Here is a 20,309-nt window from a genome sequence, read left to right as displayed (position 1 = left end):
CAGTGTTCCTCCAAGTGTTCTGCTTTAAGCTTCTGCCTGGTTTCCTTCAGTGATGGCGGTGTCATGAAATCCTAAGCTGAAATAAGTCTTTTCTTCCCCAATTTGCCTTTGAGCAGTGTGTATTGCAGGAGAAAAAGAAAGTCTAGGACAATGCCCCATGCCTTGTCCATACTTTCTTTAAAACAATGTTGCTAATTTGAAAAAGTATCACCAATGGATATAGCCAAGATTTGGATTGTGAGCTTTGCTAGTTTTGTTATTAAAACAAAACAAATACCAGCAGACTCTTCACCAAAACAGAAATTAAAGTCATACTCTATTTTGCCTTAGATATTTTATATGTATTCATGTATATTTTATATGTATACAACCAAGTTCATCCATTTGGCCTATATTACCCCTTTCAGTAAAAAAAAAAAATGAGCCCAAATTCACATCTTATTAACAATTACAATGCAACTTGCTCTATAAAATGTATCAATTATATTTAATTAGCATTACCTTACAAATACACAGTTTGCCATTAGCAAATATTAGGCCTGAGCCCTTTTTCAAAGATGTATTAGAATTGAATAGTTTTATGAGCTTTCATCTTTCTTTTCTTTTCTTTTTTTTAGTATGTAATTTTTTTTGTTTTTTTAAAAACTTTTTTATTAATTTATTCTTGTTACATCTCAATGGTTATCCCATCCCTTGTATCCTCCCATTCTTCCTTCCCTCCCATTTTCCCCTTATTCCACTCCCCCTGTATATGCTCATATAGTATCAAGTCTCTTCTTGGTAACCTGCTATCCTTCCATCTTTTTTTTTCAGGCTTTCTATAACCATTGTTTTGATTTTTCAGTAAGGTTGCAAATCAGTAGGTTACTGTGTTACAACATTACATAATAGTTAGGAAATATTCTTCCTTGTTGGACATGCACTAATAATTCCTCTGAAATGCAGAGACATGTCGCTTAGATCAAAGATTATAGGGCAAAGAAGCAAAACACTCAGGAAGCATCTCTTTTGGGGCCAGTAGTTCAGGTTCTTTCTGGAACAGGTAACATTGCTACCTCAAACTATTACAAGAATGTGTTGTTTAAAAAACAAACAATGTGTATTGATGATTCTATCTTGCATTCTTCAAGGATGTAGGAATAATTTTCTTTAAAAGGAGTTTGGCTCTAACAATATTCCAGGATTTCTATCAGTAACCCTATGGAAAGATAATGGATTAGGCAGAAAGGGGCTGGAAAAAGAGTTCTTGTTCAACAATAAAAAAAATGTTTTGCATCATTTGGTTTCCAGTATTTAGGTGATTCTGGTGCGTTAATGCAGGAAATTGCAAGACAACCTTTGCATTGCATTTGGCTTCATGTTGCATAGTCACATAATGCTTACTAAGACTTCTATGAGAGTCATGTCATATATAGTTACTGTCTCAAAGGATTAAATAATTATCTATGAATTTTTGTAAATTCACCAATTTCATGGCTTATTCAAATGCATGGCTGCTTTATATATAATCTGGGTAAAAAGAAACATCTTTGAAAATTCAAGTTAAGATCCTTAGTTGGCTTCTAATATTTTGTCTCTGTTAAACTGAACAAGATCAAGAAGGAAGAGATCAGTAAGGTGAATCAGGTGGTTTCCTTTGTGGCATACCCTTGCTAATCTAATAAAAACAGATTATTTTGCATTTCAAATATATTGGGTTCACTTAAAATATTAATCTATGGAAATTTTATCAGTTCTATTTTAAAAATAAATTTTATATGTCATTCACTTTTAATTACCTCATTTTATTTTTTATTGTGTTTTAAGAACCGGTTTAAGAGAGATATTTCTCTTTTAATAATACAGAAGGGTGACTAAGCAATGTGATGTTCATCATCGTGGTGGCTTTATTTACCATTAGGTAGCTTTTAGGATAGTTGAGATTCAAATCATACTCACCTTATTACACAAAGTTTGCTGTTCGCTTTTCCCATTTCAAGTAGTTAGCAAAAAAAAAAAAAAAAATGAACACGAAGATGATACTTGGGTAGACATTGTTTGCCTTAACATTCTTAATTTTAACTTCCATCTGAAATGTTATTCTACCAGTATACACATGTATTTCCCTTTTATATACTTTAATTTACTGTTTTAGTCTCCTTGTTCATTCCTTGATTATATTTTTATCAATATGATAATGTACTAGCTTGGATTATTTGAAATCTTAAGCCAAGTGTAGTACATTCAAGAACTTGAAGGAGTACAAGGCAGAGGAATTTTAATCCAACTAGATGACTGTTCTGATCTTCTATGTCTGTGTGATCCAGCTGGAATACACACACTCTCTTAGCACATAACTTTAATCCAAATAGTGAAGGTAAAGTTAGTTGGTAGAAGGAAGCACACTTGTTTGAAAGTGATGTCTGATTGAGGAGCAGAAAAAAAGGATGAATCAGAGAAAGATTGGACAGAATCTGATATGCCTTATTCTCACAAGAAGAGGAAAGGAAAAAGAGGTGAGTTGAGAAATATCATCATCATCATCATCTGCAGCAGCAGCAGAAAGAGAGAGAGGAAAGTGCAGTTTTACAGGGAGAGTTTTACAGAAATGGGTTGAAGAGAGAACGAGCTAGCTATAGATGAAGTCAGAATAAGCTAGGGAATGCGGAATCAAAAGATTAGAACATATTTCCAAAGTTAGTATAAGGCCAAGGTGAGCAATTCAGAAGCCACCCAGAAGCAAGATTAGATCTGTGAGCCAGGAGAGGAGTTTGAACCCCAAACAGCTCAGTTGAATCAGCCAACCAGAGTTCTGAATGAGCTATAAAGGATGAGTTTATTCAGCAGTAAGTTTCAGAAGCTGAAGAGATTCTAGGCCTAGATTAGATTGTATGGCATCTAGCAGCTTCCAGGATTAGTCCTCAGTCAGCAGATAGTGACAGTAAGCCTCAGAGACTACAATTACACATGATGAAATAAAAATGAACTTGACAGCTCAACAAGTCTTTCTCTATTAACTCTAGCTAAGATTAAGACTTTCTTGATGGCTTTATATTTCTGAAGACCTATGCCAAAAATGATAAGAGATGTCAGATTGAACATAGAGCAGTTTCCAACTAGCAAATTGAAATTTCACATTTATTTTCATGATTAAAATAATATTTAGGTTCATATTAAAATTTTTGAGTGAAAACTGAAGAACAATGCATGAATTTTAAAACAAACCAAAACCCCCATTTCCTCAGTAATAAGGACACCATGAGGTTTAGTCTGTAAATAAGATGGTCTAAATATTTGTTTCATACTCAAAAGTTTGTCTCTTCTATTGGAAATTCTATAGTGAACTAGACATAGTGTAGTGATACAAAAGGGAAGATAATAATCCCTCCCATCCAAGAATTGAAATTTTCTGACTAATATTTACGTAAGTTTAAAGGAAAATGGAATTCTGTGGATGAACGGTGAATGTTGATGAAGCACCATCTCTTTATGTTTTCATCCTCTTTTCAAAACAAAAATGTACAAGAATTCTGCTGTCACTTTAAAAATACTGTAAGCAGAGAGGCTGGAGACAAAGTTGAGAACCTTTATTGGCACTCATGAGATACTTACTGAATGAATATATGAAAGGATAAATAAGCATGTATACATAGAATTTTTGTTCTTATGAATATTACATTTTGAAGGAAGCATACTATAAAAAGGAATTATATTTAATGATATACTAATTATTCACCTAGTATAAATATAAATATTGAAGAAATAAATCTCAATATGCATTTAAAAATAAACAGGAGAAAGTAGTTAGGTATTTGCCATCTCACAAATGCATGTCCTAACAAGTATTCAATATGAAAACTGGTTAAATTTTTAAAGGTTGAAAAGAAGATTGGTCCTCAACTAATTCTGTATCTTCTACATTGTTGACAATTCTGAGGTTTTCAGTGTACACCTTTCCTTCTCCCAGTGAAACGGTGTTACTTTTATATGCAGGATAATGTGTGTAAATTTGAGGGTCTGATTGATATTTATGGATTATGTTAATTTGTTGGTAGTTAACACAATAAAAACAACAGAAATGATATGTCTGCTATAGGATATCTGAGGATTTTGATAGACCTGTATGATTGGACTACAGATTTTTATAGATGTTACTAGGTACTCGAACATACTCTTCAAAATGAATTTCATGTGGCTACAGAAAGGACTGATGTCATGGAATGCAGATCAAAGGGCTTAGAACTCACTGAAGTTGGGTATCACTGAGTAAACCTTAAGGGAAGAAAAACTGAATAATATTGTGTACATAAAGTACCAGAACATGTAACGTCTGCTAGGTGCTAGAAAATGAAGGGCTAAATTTGTCAACTAGATATTAATTTTATATACATTTCCCTCTATTTGAAAATGAGCACTGAAGGAGGAAGAATATCCCAAAATAGCTTGAGATGTCAGTGTAGAATGACTAGAAGATTGACAAAATGTTAAATGGTAAGCACATCTGGAAAAGACTACCATAAAATCCTAACATTTGGAGATTCTGATTTTGTCAATAATGCGACAGGATATTTGTGCAGATAATTGCTTATAAAATAGACAATAATTTTAACATATTACTATTATTGATATCTCTAGCACTTGTGCAGTTAATTGTCTGGGTAAAATTAAATTTGTGTTAATTTATATTTGAATATTGTTTAAATTACTGTTCCGCAATATTAAAAGTAAAATACAAGGATTCAGTAGCTTGGATCATGAGCTAAATGCCTCATTCTGGAATATAAATTAAATTTATTGTTATATTAGTTCAAATATGTGCAATTGATTTTTTTTAGCTGAGAAAAAGGTTAGGAAGAATGTCCTGAGTCAAATAAAACTAAAATATAAAATATTCTAGGATGGTGTCTATCATATTTGAAGCAGCATGAATAGTGGCAAAGGCTAGGTCATTTATTTATTTGTTTATTGGAGTTAACTCTATTTTTAATTTTTATTATTGCACATTAAATAAGCATATGTACTTTATGATACCTTTATATATGTATCATGTATTTTTATCATGTTTACTCCCTATTGAGTTATCTTATCACCATTTTATTATTGCTCACTGAATGCTCCTACCCTGTCCCTTTTACTCTCTCATTTCTGCTTTTGGTGACTCACTGGCTTACACTACAGTTGCATACAGAAACACAGATGAGGAGATGTTTGCAAGAGCTTGAACATCTTCTACTGACTTCACCACTAAAGAAAATCTTCCTCCTACAGCAAAGATGCAAAAGGATGAATGAAGAGTGAGACCACGTTTTATTCTTTTAAATATTATTATGCAATAAATTACCTCAATAGACCTCATAGACCTAGTAAGGTCAGTACACAGCAGATTATTCATTGATAGGGATTTGTAGAGCGTTTGTGTTTATAAAAATAATACTCGGTCTGTTTTTTTCCATTCATCCAGTCATGTAGTCAGTCTTAAAATCATTCAATGGATTAAGAGGATTTAGGTCTGTGGGCAACTTTGTCTATCATGTGTGAGAGGCTGGGTTCTATTCCTAAACAAAAATAACTCATTATATTTGTAAATATTGCCTTACTGTCTTTTCTTTTAGTTTTTTTTTTAAATCAAATAACATATTTTGTTCAAACCATGATTTTGGAAGGGATGACATCCAATTATCTTCAGAAGAGATAAATTTTCTCTTTTTGTTCCTTTCAGCTCCAGATTTCAAGACAGAAATATCCAATAGTCCTAGATTGCATTCTGGTTATCTCTATAGCTGAGCTAGTACCAGAAAAAACTGAGCAGTCAGCAGGGAGGAGAGTGCATGCTGAACAGATGAATTACCTACATACTTACTACAACATGTTAAGAAAATGCTAAGGATGTAAGATGCACTCATTTATAATTTCTTCCTAGAGTAAAGATTGGGAAAATTAAATATGTACACATAAATGCAACGTTTTAGACACAAAGGTTACCAAAATTAAAATCTATATTTAAGTAGAAAATTCAGGTGCTTATATGTGTGTGTGAAGAAGGCTGCAGGTAAATGAAGCCTAAATGCCAGCGGCCTCATTATAGTAGACTAAGAGTTAGGGAAATGAATTTCAACCATTCCAAACTCAGCAACCCTTTCTTGAAAGTCTTATAACTTTTCTCTAGACATCCTCAAGTCAAATTAATATAGTATGTAATTTATGAAAATTAAAATAATCAAACTAAGTACTCAAAATTGTAATTATGTTAATAATTTCTAACAAACTATGCATTTCAGAATATACGTTTTTTGGAAAAGTTAAAGAAAGAAACCAACCACCAGGTGCTTTCACTTGTTCCCAGACTGAAGCACAAGCTAACATACACATATCACCTTTAGCTCCAACAGTGCTGTTTGGTGGCTATGCTAAATTATATTATTTACCAAAGCCAAAAACAGATTCTATACTAAGCAAACAAAGTTTAATTTTCTCCCAGGTACTATGTATTGTAGCATTTATATTATCTCTGATATCAAATACCAGTAGTTTTGGTCACAATGACAGCAGAGAAGACTCACACACCCAAATATGCCATAATAGATGATATTGTACCCTTTGCAAGATTGAAGTGACAATAAAAATACATTGGAGACAGGTCAATTTCCTTTATTAACTATGCAGATTCGTAAAAAATTTTGCAAGAGGTGAGGAATCAGGATCATCTGAGATAGAAATAAGGCTATGAATATATTTGAATACTATTCCAATAGAGGGATGTTTTTGGATATGAATGCTGAGAAAGATATAAATATTGGATATTTCGGTCCTACTTACACTTTGCAGTTTGGCCACTGGCTGTCATTTGCTGTAAATGAGAGACAATATACAGCAAGAAAAACAAATAGTAACTACTCTCCTTAACATGAAGTGTGATGAATAACTGTGTAGTTGCCAGCCTGAAACATTGGTCTGGAGCTCAGGAGGATGATCTTTGCTGAAGATACAAATTTTATTCAGGATAACAGAATGCAAGTAGAGGAAAGGACAGAGACTTGAGGCCAGATAAGAACAGCAAATATACTTTGGGGAATTAGCATATTCTTTTCTTTCATAAGCTACCAGGGAGTCATACACAAATATTCCTATAAGCACACAAAAGGTAAATGTGCTCATGACCTTTAAACACTACAGAAATCTTATGTAATTACATAATGAGCAAACCACATGCGATTCCTCAGTCTTATTACATGGGTGTCAATTCAGCTCACTTTTGGGATTAAAAATAACTTCAGTTCATGTCTTAGCTCTTACTTATGTTACTTGGATAAATTGGATCACAGGTTGGGAACTCAGTTTGCCCAAACTAAAATTAGGATAAAATATCCAAGTCATAAGATGCTTCAGATTAGCATGAAAAAGTAGCCAAGAAACTAAGGTGCCACTTTTAGTGTGAGAATAGCTCTATGCACGTGAACACCTGGGGCAGCAACTTGCCAGATGCCTGTTCATGTCATTCTACAGAGCCTTGAGAAATGCCTCCAGTAGGAAAGCCTGCAGCTGTTCCAGAAATACCCACAATTAGTAAGTGCAGTTGTTTATTTAAGCGAAAACCACAGTTGGTAAGACTATCATGGATAGTGACATTAATGGCTGTGACTGACCAGTAATGTTTAAAAGCTGTGTAAAGCCATTCGTCAAGATCAATGGATTATGGTAAGGTAAGGAGAAAAGTAAAGAGCTGTGGTTGGTAAATGGATTTACTTGATACCTGGGTACATAAATTTAGCTTTGTGTTGAATATACCATTAAGTCACTGTATTCACACGCACGCAAGCACACACACACACACACACACACACACACACGTGTGTGTGTGTATTTCTCTGTCTCTTTCTCTCTCTCTCTCTCTCTCTCTCTCTCTCTCTCTCTCTCTCTCTCTGTGTGTGTGTGTGTGTGTGTGTGTGTGTGTGTGAGAGAGAGAGAGGGGGGGGGACACAGAGAGCATGACTAGATGTCAAATTCTTTAAAAATGAAATGCATATTCCACTATTTTTCAGTTTTAAAAACTTGTTCTTTGATGGTTTCAAACAATGTATAATCAATATCATTCACTTTTCCTCCTGGTCCTCTTTCATATCCTGCTTTTTCTCACTGAGCTTCATTTTTTTTCATCTCAATAATCTTCTTTGTAGTTTTGTTTTCTCTACCACTTTTCAGAATAGTGAAGCTCAAGCAAACACTCCATTGGAAGGAAAATTACAGAAAATCTGGCAGGGCGGGGCATGTATCTCAGACCGCAACTATATCTTAACCAGTACAAGGCCCCAGGTTCAATCTCTAGCATTCAAAAAGTAAGAATTATTCAGTCAGGAATTGAAAAGGCTCTGCTGCCTTTGCAAGGAATGGGACCATATCCATGGTTACCTGAGGACACTGCTCTCCCTGGCGTCAGAGAGGAGAGGAACTGAGGAGGTCAGTTAGGCAGCTCTAAGGCACATTATTGTGCATAGGAGCCTGGGTTCCAACTAACAAGACTTGGTCTGCTTATGGATGCACAGGAAGGGGCAACGGACTCACAGAGAGTGAAATATGAAAGGATGAAAAAAACCCAACAAAAGTGCACATGCCTTTCCTACATGAAGAACACAGCTTGGGCCTTGAAAAAAATTTAGCAATTTGGAGTAATAAAAACATATGCATTATCCATAAGTCGGCTGGCTATATTAGGGAGATTTATGTATAGTTTTAGGTCTCTGACAAATAGAATCCATTGACAAAAAGAATTGATAAGAGAGAAAAAGCTCAAAACTGTGATACTAATATATAAAAGAGAGAGAAGGTGGTGTTTTCACTCTTTGTTCTCCAGATTATGGCATTCCCTCTAGGAAACTGCCTGCGGCTACTCAGAAGCTTCGCCTACAAGCTTCATAGACAGTGACATCAGCCAGAATGTAATTGAAAAATCTAGCGATATTAGCCCTTACCTTTCTTAATTAAAATAATAATTGTGATACGCAGACCATGAAGAAGGCTGGCTGCCTTCTCCCGGAATATGTTATTACATAAAGAAAGAGAATGGGATTTAATGAGTACTACTGCATTTGACCTAATTAAATCCTCAGTCTCCTACACCTCAGCTTCCATCTGGCCTCTGTAACTCATAAATACTTACCAGGATCTGCTCATTGACAGGGCCACTGTAGAAAATGGGCTTCTTGTCCTAAATGTGTATTATGATTGACAGTGTAATCTGCAAGGATGCTGTGGTGTCATGAACACCGTGGGATATGCAAGAGCTTTGCATTCCTCACCAGGCTTTTCTTAATTATGATGGATACAGGAGGTTACAGGTATCAGAATGCAAATTTGTGAAGGATGGAGGTAGCTCTTCTTCTTAATCTTTAGAATAGAAATCTGTTATACTGCATCGCCACGTGGAAGCACTAGACTTGTTTTTATGAAACTTGAGATTTATGTGTATATGTATAAGCAAGTGTTAGTATTCACATGTTCAGTCGTTTGTGTATGTGTGTGTGTGTGTGTTCTCACACGTTTAGTGGCAACATAAACTTTATACCCTTTTGTGTAACAAGATGGAGAAAATCTTTAAAGGACAGTAATTCTATCATATACAACACTTGTCATATCAGCTATTTTGTCCTTTATTGTGTGTCATTTTAAAAAATATTGACATTTAAAAAAATTCCATACTGGCCTCACAATAATTCTCATGACTCACTCTACCAAGTGTTGGGATTACAATTGTGAGTCACCATGATTGGCTACGACTTTTTAAATTTTTGATGAGTCACAAAGCTCTACAAGACTGTATGTAAATTATTCAACTCTCTTAAAAAGTAATGGAGTATATATTTGTTTCACAATCACTTTTATCATACAAAATGCCACATATACATTCCAAACAAACTTTTCCTTTTCTAATAAAGACACAGAAAATTTTGAACATTTGAGGCAGATGATAACATAGGTCTTAAAGCACAGTAACCAGTACACACCATCGACAAGGACAAAAGACAGCTCCTAAGTGAAGCATGGTTGATTCTGTTTTGAAGAAGAATAAGTTACACATCGGATAATGTCTGAGACACAGCCACTGTTCATCACTGAGTACAAATTCCAGAAAACACTGATCTAATCATAATTACCTTAAACACAGAAGTTAGAATTCCTGAACAAATTCTAGTATTATTGGACATACTTCGGGTAAAAGTTGGAGTGAATAAAAAGAAATTTTGAGCGGACAGGATTGTATTCTAATCTATTCACAAGAGTTTGAAAATATGCATTAAAAAGCCTACTTTTTGACCTTATATTTTTGTCTCTCACCTTTATTCACTGAAAGAGAATGAAAATATCTTACCCAAGGTAAAATGATTTCTTTTGAATGATTTTCTGCATAGGATGCATGATGTTTTAAAATTGATGAACAGTCTTGGAACAGTACTGACTTTACTTACGCATCCTGTGAATTTGACTCAACACTAACTATTCCACTCCTTGGGGTATACCCAAAAGATGCTCCACCACACAGCAAAGACACGTGCTCAACTATGTTCATAGCAGCCTTATTCATAATATCCAAAATCTGGAAACAACCTAGATGTCCTTCAGTCAAAGAATGGATAAAGAAACGGTGGTGCATTTACACTATGGAATACTACTCAGCTATTAAAAGCAAGGAAAGCCTGAAATTTGTAGAAAAATGGATGGAACAGAAAAGGATCATCCTGAGTGAATTAACTGAGACCCAGAAAGACACACATGGTATATAATCAATTATAATTGGATATTAGCCCCACATAGATGTCCTCTGAGTGTCTTCACTCAGTAGGGGAAGATGCTGAGACTTGATGTTGAACTCCAGAAGAGAGGGGTGTGGAAGAATGGGGAGATAAAAGGACCCAGTGTGTCCAGGAACCCTACAAGAAGAACATCAAGGCAGCTGGATCTGGACCCAGGGGGGCTGCACAAACTGCTATACTAACCAAGGACAATGTATGCAGTAAAGCTAGACCCCCTATTCAGAACCAGCCAATGGAAGCATATTCTCTAAGTTGTGGGGAGAGCAGAGACTGCCTCTTGTATGGAACTGTGGTGCCATTTTTTTTTACCTTTTCCTCTTGTTGGGGAAACTTGGTGGCAGTCAGAGGAAGTAGAAGCAGGTTATCAGGATGAGACCTGACAGGCTTTGATCATCTGTTTGGGGAGGAGTCACCCTTCTGTCACAAGTCTAGTGGAGGGAACAGGGTGAAAGAGGGAGGGAAGAGGGAATGGGAAGATACAAGTGAGGGGATAACAACTGGGATGTAATATGAATAATTTATTTAAAAAATTAAAAAGAAAATGTCACATTAAAACATATTGATATGTATGATAATTGAAAAAATAAAATAAAGTGGTATAGTTAACAACAACAACAACAACAACAACAACAACAACAACAACAAACAGGGTACCCGATCTCATTATAGATGGTTATGAACCACCATGTGGTTGCTAGGAATTGAACTCAGGACCTTTTAAAGAGCACCCAGTCCTCTTAAGCTCTGAGCCATCTTTCTAGCCCCAACTGCTTTCTTAAGGAAGCATATTTAAAGTTGTAATAACTATGCATTTGCATAGCCACCACCACCATCAAGATCCTGAGCAGTGACCATGGCTTCCCAACTGTTTCCGCCCCTGTGTTCCTAGGTCTGGAAAACACTGATGACTTCTTTCCTTCCAGGGTGTCTTGTTCAAGAATGTCATGTGACTGGAAAGATGAAATAAGTAGCCTTTCGAGTCCTGCCAGGATGCATGTGCTGTTCGTGCATGTATTGTACCACACCACAGCCTATTCCTTTATAGTCTATGAATGTACTATGTGTGGTTTGTTCATTCAGGGAAATTTCTGTTATTATTAATAAAGATAATAAATTAACAAAAAGAATATAAAAGAAATTCATGTGAAATGTTTCCAAATTATAAAGCATATATTTATGATGCAGAGATCTGGGGTACAATCTCTAGCATTCCACATTCGTGACTCTCCCTAGTCTAGCACATATAAAGGGGAAAGGGGGGCATTGAAACATATTTCCTATCTGTTATAGAAGGTAAGCAGGCAAATCAGGAGTGTTTGTCAGAAAAAAATTCAAACTAAAGGTAAATAATTATCCCACCAATTAGGTGTACTGAGAACATGCAGCATCTTCTGATATCCTGGCTTCATTACATTGGAGTTCTAATTAAGAAAAACTGTACACGCCCTGACTCATTGAAACTTTTGCCTGTATCTGGAGGTAAAATGTGTGCACTTAAGCATGCATGATCAAGCAGGCTGATTCATTTACTAGATCTATAATTTGTTTTTTATTAAACATTTTAATTATTGTTTTTACTGTATATATGTTTTGCCTGCATGTATATTTGTCACTACATGTGTGCAGTGCCCACGGAGACCAGATGATTGCTGCCAGTTCTCCAAAACTAGACTTACACTTTGGAGTTGTCTGAACCTCCATGTTGGTTCTGTTAATCAAATCCTAGTCCTCTGGAAGGAAAACAAAGTACTCCTAACCAGGTAACAATCTTTCCAGCCCTTAGACAGATAATCTTGAACAAGTTAATCGGCTTTCCAGAGCTAACTCTCCTCATGTATAAAGCAAGGCAATGTTGATGATGATAATGAGTTTCTGCCTTGATTTTATTGTGGATAATACATGAATGAAATTCAAAATGCCATGAGTGGCTGGCAGAGCACAAGTCATTAAGACTTCCTTGCTGTGTTGCTATACCATCTCCGAGGAAGGTGTAGGTTGCATATTAATTAAGAAAATTAGATTACTACAGTTCCTCTGACAATGACTCATTTAGTTTTGGTACTAGAACTACCTGTACTAAAAGGATATATATATATATATAGTTTTTATTGTATTTCCTTTATTATGTATTTAATGTGTAAGTCTGTGCAGTGCATATACCACTATGAAGTACCATTATCTCTTGTTCTGCACCTTAGAATTTTTCATTTTTCCTATTTTTTATTTTTGATATTGTAATATGATTACACCAGTCTAACCTTCTCTTTCTTCTCTACAAATCCTCCTATATATCCATCCTTGTCTCTTTCAAATCCACAGCCTCTTGTTTTTGTTTCTGCTCATCGTTGCTCTGTGCGTATATGAAGAATCTATAAACACTATTTTTTTTATAAACACTATTTTACTAAACAAGAATGGTCCTTAACAACAATCTAAACATTCTCTTTGTACTCACAGATAAGTGTAGTCTTTACCACTCAGCAGGAAACTTCTTTTTACAGTAGGCAGAGACCATTAGAGAAAACAACAACCAATCAAACTGCAACATTTGGAACCTGTCCCAGTTCGTACATCTACAAAACAACTCCCTTAGTGTTTGAAGCAGCATTTCTCTCACTGATCCTGGAGCTCCCTGCTTTATCTAGACTTGCTGGTCCTCAGTAACTAGTGCATCCTCCCCTCTCCATGCTCCAGGGCTGTACAAATACTCACTCTGCATCCAACTAAAAATCCAAATTTAATTCTCCATTTCTCCAAAGTAAATATTTAACTTTCTGCTATACCTCTGCCTAAGCCCTAAGTTTCTTTTTAAAACAATAGCATCCTCTTGACTTTTATTTGTTTGTTTGTGTGTTTATTTATTTATTTTATATACATGAGTACTATATCTGCATGTATACCTGCATGCTGGAAGAAGGCATAAGAGGGCACATTATAGAGGGTTGTGAACCACCATGTGGTTGTCAGGAATTTCACTCAGAACTTCTGGAAGAGCAGAAAGTACTCTTATGCACTGAGCCATCTCTTCAGCCCTTACTTGACTTTTAAGTACTGTGATATTTTTAGGTAATCTACCCAAACATCACACTTTAAATCTAATCTTGCAATTGTTACCTTGTCCTCAGCTCCCTATTGTACCGTAGGATTGTAACATGAGTGGAAAGATTTGCAGATGTGATTAAAGCTGTTAATCAGTGGACCTTAACCTAGAGTCCCAGAGATGTTAAAGGCAGTGAATGTGACTACTGTAGAGAGAGGTAAAGGGTAAATACAACAATACACCGAGTTCTTGCCCTTGCTTGTATACTAGAAACTGGTCCTTGAGACATACCTTACCAGGAGACCGTGCATAAGCTGGCTTTAGGCTCCAGCTTCTTAGACACTATGTTACAACTCAAGATAGCATCACACAGCTGAGCATGCGGAGTTTGCCAAACAGTTGGCGGTAGCAATAGGCTTCTGAATGCTAGACAACCAAGAATGGATTCAAAACCAAATGCAATGTCAAGATGGTAACAGTCACCTAAAACACAGTGTTCAGGAGGCAGAAGCAGAGGCAGAGGTAGAGGAATAGGCAGGGCTCAAGGGCAGCAAGTTCCAGGTAAGACAGGGTTACAAAATGATACTCTATCTCAAAAAGCAAAAACAAACAAACAAACACCAAAACCCAAAACAAACAAACAAAAAGCCCTGCTTAAATAAACCAAAAGCATAAATGTTCAATGAATTTGTGGTGGTTTTGGCAGTGCATGCCTGTGTGGAATCACAAGACTGCACTGCAGCTTTGGCTCTGAACAGTGGATGTGAGCATTTTGTCCTGGGCTCATGTCCCTCCTCCTGATGCCAACAGATGCAGCTTCTATCTGAATGACCTTGAATCAGATTTGAAGTTATTCCATGTGAGAAAATTGTTTCATATAAAGTTTTCTGCTTAACAGAACCTGATGTTTTATTGTGGGAGGTGATGAATTTTAACAATTTCAGTCTTTAAGTATCAAATTAATATGTCTTCAGAGTGTACTGTATTAGGATATTTCAATTTAAGAATTGCTGTTTTAGTTACTCATTTTAGTTTCATGAAAAAGAAAGAAAAATTGGCTTCAGGTTAAGATAAAACTTTTAATAATTTCTGAATGATCTTAAACACACTCATACCATTTTGTGTAATGTTTTCATGTGAAAAATATTATCAGCATTGATGCTTGTAAAATCAAAATAACAACTAATTCTGAGAAACTTTGAAGAGGCCATATGACCAGAAATGTCACACATTCGGCCAAGATTTCATTCTTTTGGTAAAAGTAAATGAGAATCTCATTTAGTATGTAAACATTTTTATTCTTATAAAATAGTAAAGTTATACGTATTGCAAATAAATTGTCCTAAAATCAACTCCTTGTTAACTTGTTATCATAAAATGTTTGACTTATGTAGCCTAATTTTTTTTACCTATTTTATGTATATGGATGTTTTATTCACATGTACATCTGTGTACAATGAGGGTGTGTATGCTTGGTGTTCATGGAAGCCTCAGAAGGGCATCTCATCCCCTAGAAATGGTGTTAACATTGTTCCGAGTCCATGTGGGTACTGGAAATGGAACCTGGGGCCCCTGGAATAACAACACATGGTATTAACTACAGACCTGTTTCTCCAGACTTGGTGTAAATAATTTTAATAGTTATGTACTTTAGATTACATAAAAATATATTGAGTGATATGAATCAGGAGTGGAAAATGTTTAAAAATTATTATCATAGATTAGAGTTGATAATGACCACGAAAAGAAGATGCCATTCTTATGACCATAGAGATATAGAATTAACTAACGACCTGGATGTTCCTTAAAGTAGGTAGACTCCAAGTCCCTCTTGTAATCACAGACAGCTGACACCTAGAAGGAAACCCTGAGGTGAACGTAGTTTAGCTAGTCTGCTCTTGTTACTCATATGCAAATAGATCTCGAGAAATCATCAGAAAAGCATGGTGATGAGCAAATATTGTTTCAAGCCATTTAATATTTTGTGAGTTGTTATGAATATGTCAAAAAATGTACAGTCACTAAAAGGAGATGTAAAGGTTGAGCTGATTTGGAAAGAGCCATTTTCTGTACTATAAGTGTTAGCTGGACCACTAAGTTTTCCAAATGTGTGTGAAGAGCTGATGAAAAGGGCCATGTAATGCTGAAGACATCTAATTAGACAGAAGTGGAAATCACCATTCTATTGAAATACTTTTTCCTGAATCAAGAGTGATTCACCAGCTGAAAAGACCTTGACCTTCTGACTGAAGTATGCTGAACTACTTGTCACAAGATTTCTTTCCTTGTGGAAACCAAATTCACATCTTTCAAATGTAGTCTGCTATTCTTAAAATTATAATCACAGTCACTTGTGAATCTTAAATTTTATGTATTTTATGCAATATTGTATTGTAAATAAAACTGCTAGTTACAGTTTTACTGATGAAGAAGTAATTTCCACTTAGGATCCTAGACAAAAATAGTTATATAAGTCATATTCTATTTCTATTTTAACTGACCCTTGTACTAAATGGACTTAAAATGAAAAGAAAATGAAATATTATAGTCATAATTCCAAACTGTTGAACTACAGCTTTCAAGATCAAAGTTCTATATTATAACATAGCTACACTGAATTTGATTTAATTTATGTTATAATGAGCCATGCCAACACAACTGCATCCCTTAATCTTGAAAAATATCCTTTCTATTTAAAAGATAGGAAACCATAGTTATATAAGTAATTTATTGTATGGAAGTCAGTATTCACAAGTATGAATTTATTTGTCAAAATTTATGCATGTAAGTTTTAAATACAGAACTTCAGTGTTTGAACTCAAATTACTTCTCTTGGGCCATTTTATATCTTCATGAAACATGATAATATTTACTAGTCATTTTACTCTTCTCATGCAGAACTTTCTTTGTTTCTAAGCAAAGTCTTTTGGTATCATGTAGCCTATCACAGAAGTTCTGGTCATGTCACTATCAAATAGCTTAAAGGCCATCACATACGTCCAGGGAAGGCAAAGAGGGTGGAAGGGGAAGGGAGAGTGTGAACAGGAAGATACAAGCGATTGGATGACAATAGGGGTGTAATATGAATAAATTCTCAATCTGTTGTATGTTGTCATGGTGTCAGCATATCTTAAGTGCTTGTAGTTCTTTGGCTAGGGTTGAAGGTCCCTGAGCTTCTCTCCTGAGTCCATACCCACATATTTGTGTCATCCTTGTTCAGGCTTTATTTGAGCAGTCATATTAATGACACTTCATGGCTTTAGCTTCACATAGTCTTGTTGAAGGCAGAATCTCACAACAACTTCTCTGTTCTTTTGGCTCTTACTATCTTTCTGGCTTCATATCTACAACGATCCTTTGACATTAGGTGTAGGTGTTGTGTTTTAGATTTAGCAGTGGGTCTAGGCTCCACAACTCTCCTAACCATTTAGAATAGCTATTATTAATCTTCCACAGTTTTACAATGAGAGAGAGGTAATTCTTCACAGTCAAATCACTTGTTGTAAGTAAAACATTTCTGAAGCAAGAATACTAGAATTGAACCAAAGTTGGCCTGTTCTAGACTGATTTTTGGTAGAGCAGGACATGATATAGAAATCTATCTTCTTTAGCATGTGCTATCCAGAGGACCTGGAGCTGACTTCTGAGAGCAAATTATCTGTACAGAGAAAAGATATCTGTTAACTCCTTTAAAGGATCCTGGTTCTGAAATTAACGAGTTCCAGTGTCTGATAGAAACGACTTCCACACGGTTACATAAGAGAAGTCAGTGATTTCTGACTGTGCACTTGGTTCAGTCTCATGCAAGTGCTCTTGAAAGCATCCTTGCAGTTTCATTTCATACTGACAAGGACAAATTCTGGAATCTGATTTCAAGTGAATGAATAGAGTGGAAAAAAACGGTAGTGATGAATTCTGATAGTGGCCGCTGCCTTTCAAGCATTTAAAGTAATGGTCTGCCCTCTTTTTTGAATAGAAATTTTTTTTTATTGTTGTCATAATGAATGGTGAGATACAGCATTGAAGATTAACAGAGTATAATTATGATAAGAGGGCAAAGAAGGAGGAGACAGTAGCTCTAACTATAAGCAGTTCTGCATTGGGAAAACAAATAAGTATATAAGATCCATAATTCACAATCCAGTGGCATTGAAGTTCTAAGAAATGAGAACCACAGTGTTTAAGAGAAACTATTTTTATCCTTATTGATGATAAATAAAAATATAAGTAATGCAATATAAAACTGAAGTGATTATATGAATATGTGTTTTTTTTAATGTAACATTTCAATCAGTCAGGATGAGATTGGACAACAGTGGAATACTGTGGCTTACATGATTGAAAACGGAAAAGAGCGGGTGATTTCATGTCAGTTAGCACAATATATCATTGCCAGAGTCTCTTTGCCCATGTTTTCTCCCTTCTGGATATTTATGGATGAAATATCCATAATCCACAGTCACACCTGGATATTGAAAAAGAGCATGACATCCAATATTTCAAACAAGACTGAGATGTTCTTAGTCACATGTAAAATCCAGAACTAGCTTTCTAAACCTCTCACCTGGGACTAGATATCAAGTCCCTTTACCCTGAAGATGTAGTTGCTCAGCTCATGGCCAGACACAAGAGAAAAAGAAGGTTCTAGGGTCCTTTATTTCCCTTTGAGGACATGTCTTTATTCTGCTCGAAACCGCACAGAAGATGCCATGTCATAAAGGTTCCTTGTGATTGCTCATACATGACAGAAAACCAGACTGGTTATAAAATACATAGCTGATACATATTGAGTGCAAATAACAGCGTGCCAGTAGACATTCATCTCATCACTATCCAGTTCAGGAAATCTCACCAAGACATGGATGCAGAGCTCCTCCACACATTTCTCAAGATTATAGAGTGTGCAAACAGCTCCTCTGAGACCTGAGAAAGGTGGCTGTACAATCTGAGTCTCTAACTATTAGTCTGTACTGGCCTTTTATACAGCAGTGAAGGCTATAAAACTGCTGCATCAGCAGAGACCATAAAATCAGTTTAGTCCCCTTTACCTTTATACTGTTTCATAGGAAGATATGTGCAAAACAGTGAGAATGCATGGAATCTGGTTCTAAGGCAGGGTGACTAATAAGGTGTTGAAAAGTTGGAGGAATACTCAACAAGATGAAAGAATGTGTAATGTGAAAAAGTAGGCAGGCGGAGGGGATGGGAAAAATAAATGTCCATAAAGGGGAAAAAAAGTATTTCCTAGGACTTGTCATTATAACATTTTCACATTAATAAACAATAAACAAGCAGCACAAATTATTTTTGTCAATAGCATGAGGGAAAGTCATGGTCATCCATTTTTAAACCTTCAGGTAAATTTATAAAACACTTCTTAACTCACTAGATACTTTCTTCTAGTTCCTGTACCTTCTGAGGCAATCTTGGTGGTGTGGAATAATATTAATAAGTCCAAATGAACTCTTTTGTTAACAGTCACAAAACATGAAAATGGAGGAGACGAGTCACACATGACATCTATGACTTTTTACAAAGACCCAGAAAGCTGATATACTTCCTTTAAACCATTCTTAGACCCTTATCTTGCACGTTCCACCTTTGCTCATTTAGTTCACCATCATTTAATAAATGAATAATTTTCCTTGGTAAAATAAAGGGTAGGAGTTGTTCCACTTCACTTACAAAGAATTTTTTCTGGGTTTAGACAGATCATTTAACTATTCCATACCAAATGGATGACTTGATGCCTGCATTATTAATAATACTTAAAAAGAACATATGTAAATTTCACACTCTAATTTAAAAATGCAGTAAAGGAAGGTAAATTTTATCTTTATAAAGTTATTTTAGTGTAATGAAAATACTCACATTAACTTGCAGAATATTATAAAACAGTATTTAGCCTTTCTTCTATTTCTTTACTCCACTCTCACTCATTTTATTAAAGTGAGAGAGAAGATTGATGGGTAAGAATTTCTTTGTGCTGCAATAATCAAACAAACAAAAACACCACAAATCACAGAATAAGTTGGTAGCTCTAGATTTTTCAGCACTGAAAACTGATTCCTTAATGGTTCATATTTTTTATGAGAGTTCAGAATCATCATCTAGATCTAGAATGTAGTCAAACATGGCAGAAGTGTGACAATGGCTTTCCTGGAGATGAAACAGGAGGATTGTGGTTTTGGTACCACATAAATAAACACTGTATCTGATATGTACAATAGAGCAAACAAAAACATTCCTAAACCCTAGCATAGTTTTATCTGGCTCTAATGAGAAATTTGAGAGGTTGAACTGGAGAAAGCTTTAAGTTCAGAATGGCCCTAAGGCATTGGTTCCTAGAATCCTTTACTTGCTCACTTAACAAGAGTGAATGAAACGCCTGGTCACAGGACTCTGCTAAGATTAATATCCTGATACATTGCCATTTTAAATATATATGCAGTCTATCTACAAAACCAAAAAGTATATCAAAAGAA

At 35.4% G+C, this 20,309-nt stretch overlaps 1 protein-coding gene across 6 annotated transcripts in view; it reads left to right on the top strand.

The window, feature by feature from the left end:
• The window catches only part of LRRC4C (leucine rich repeat containing 4C), a 1,246,033-nt gene that overhangs the window by 110,111 nt on the left and 1,115,613 nt on the right, over positions 1 to 20,309 (top strand). The window lies entirely within an intron of this gene.

This window comes from Acomys minous (genome assembly GCF_964271855.1).
Source record: "Acomys minous genome assembly, chromosome: 3".
Lineage (NCBI taxonomy): Eukaryota > Metazoa > Chordata > Mammalia > Rodentia > Muridae > Acomys > Acomys minous.
Note: the sequence above shows the minus strand (reverse complement) of the source record. Positions and strands in the feature narration are given on the sequence as shown.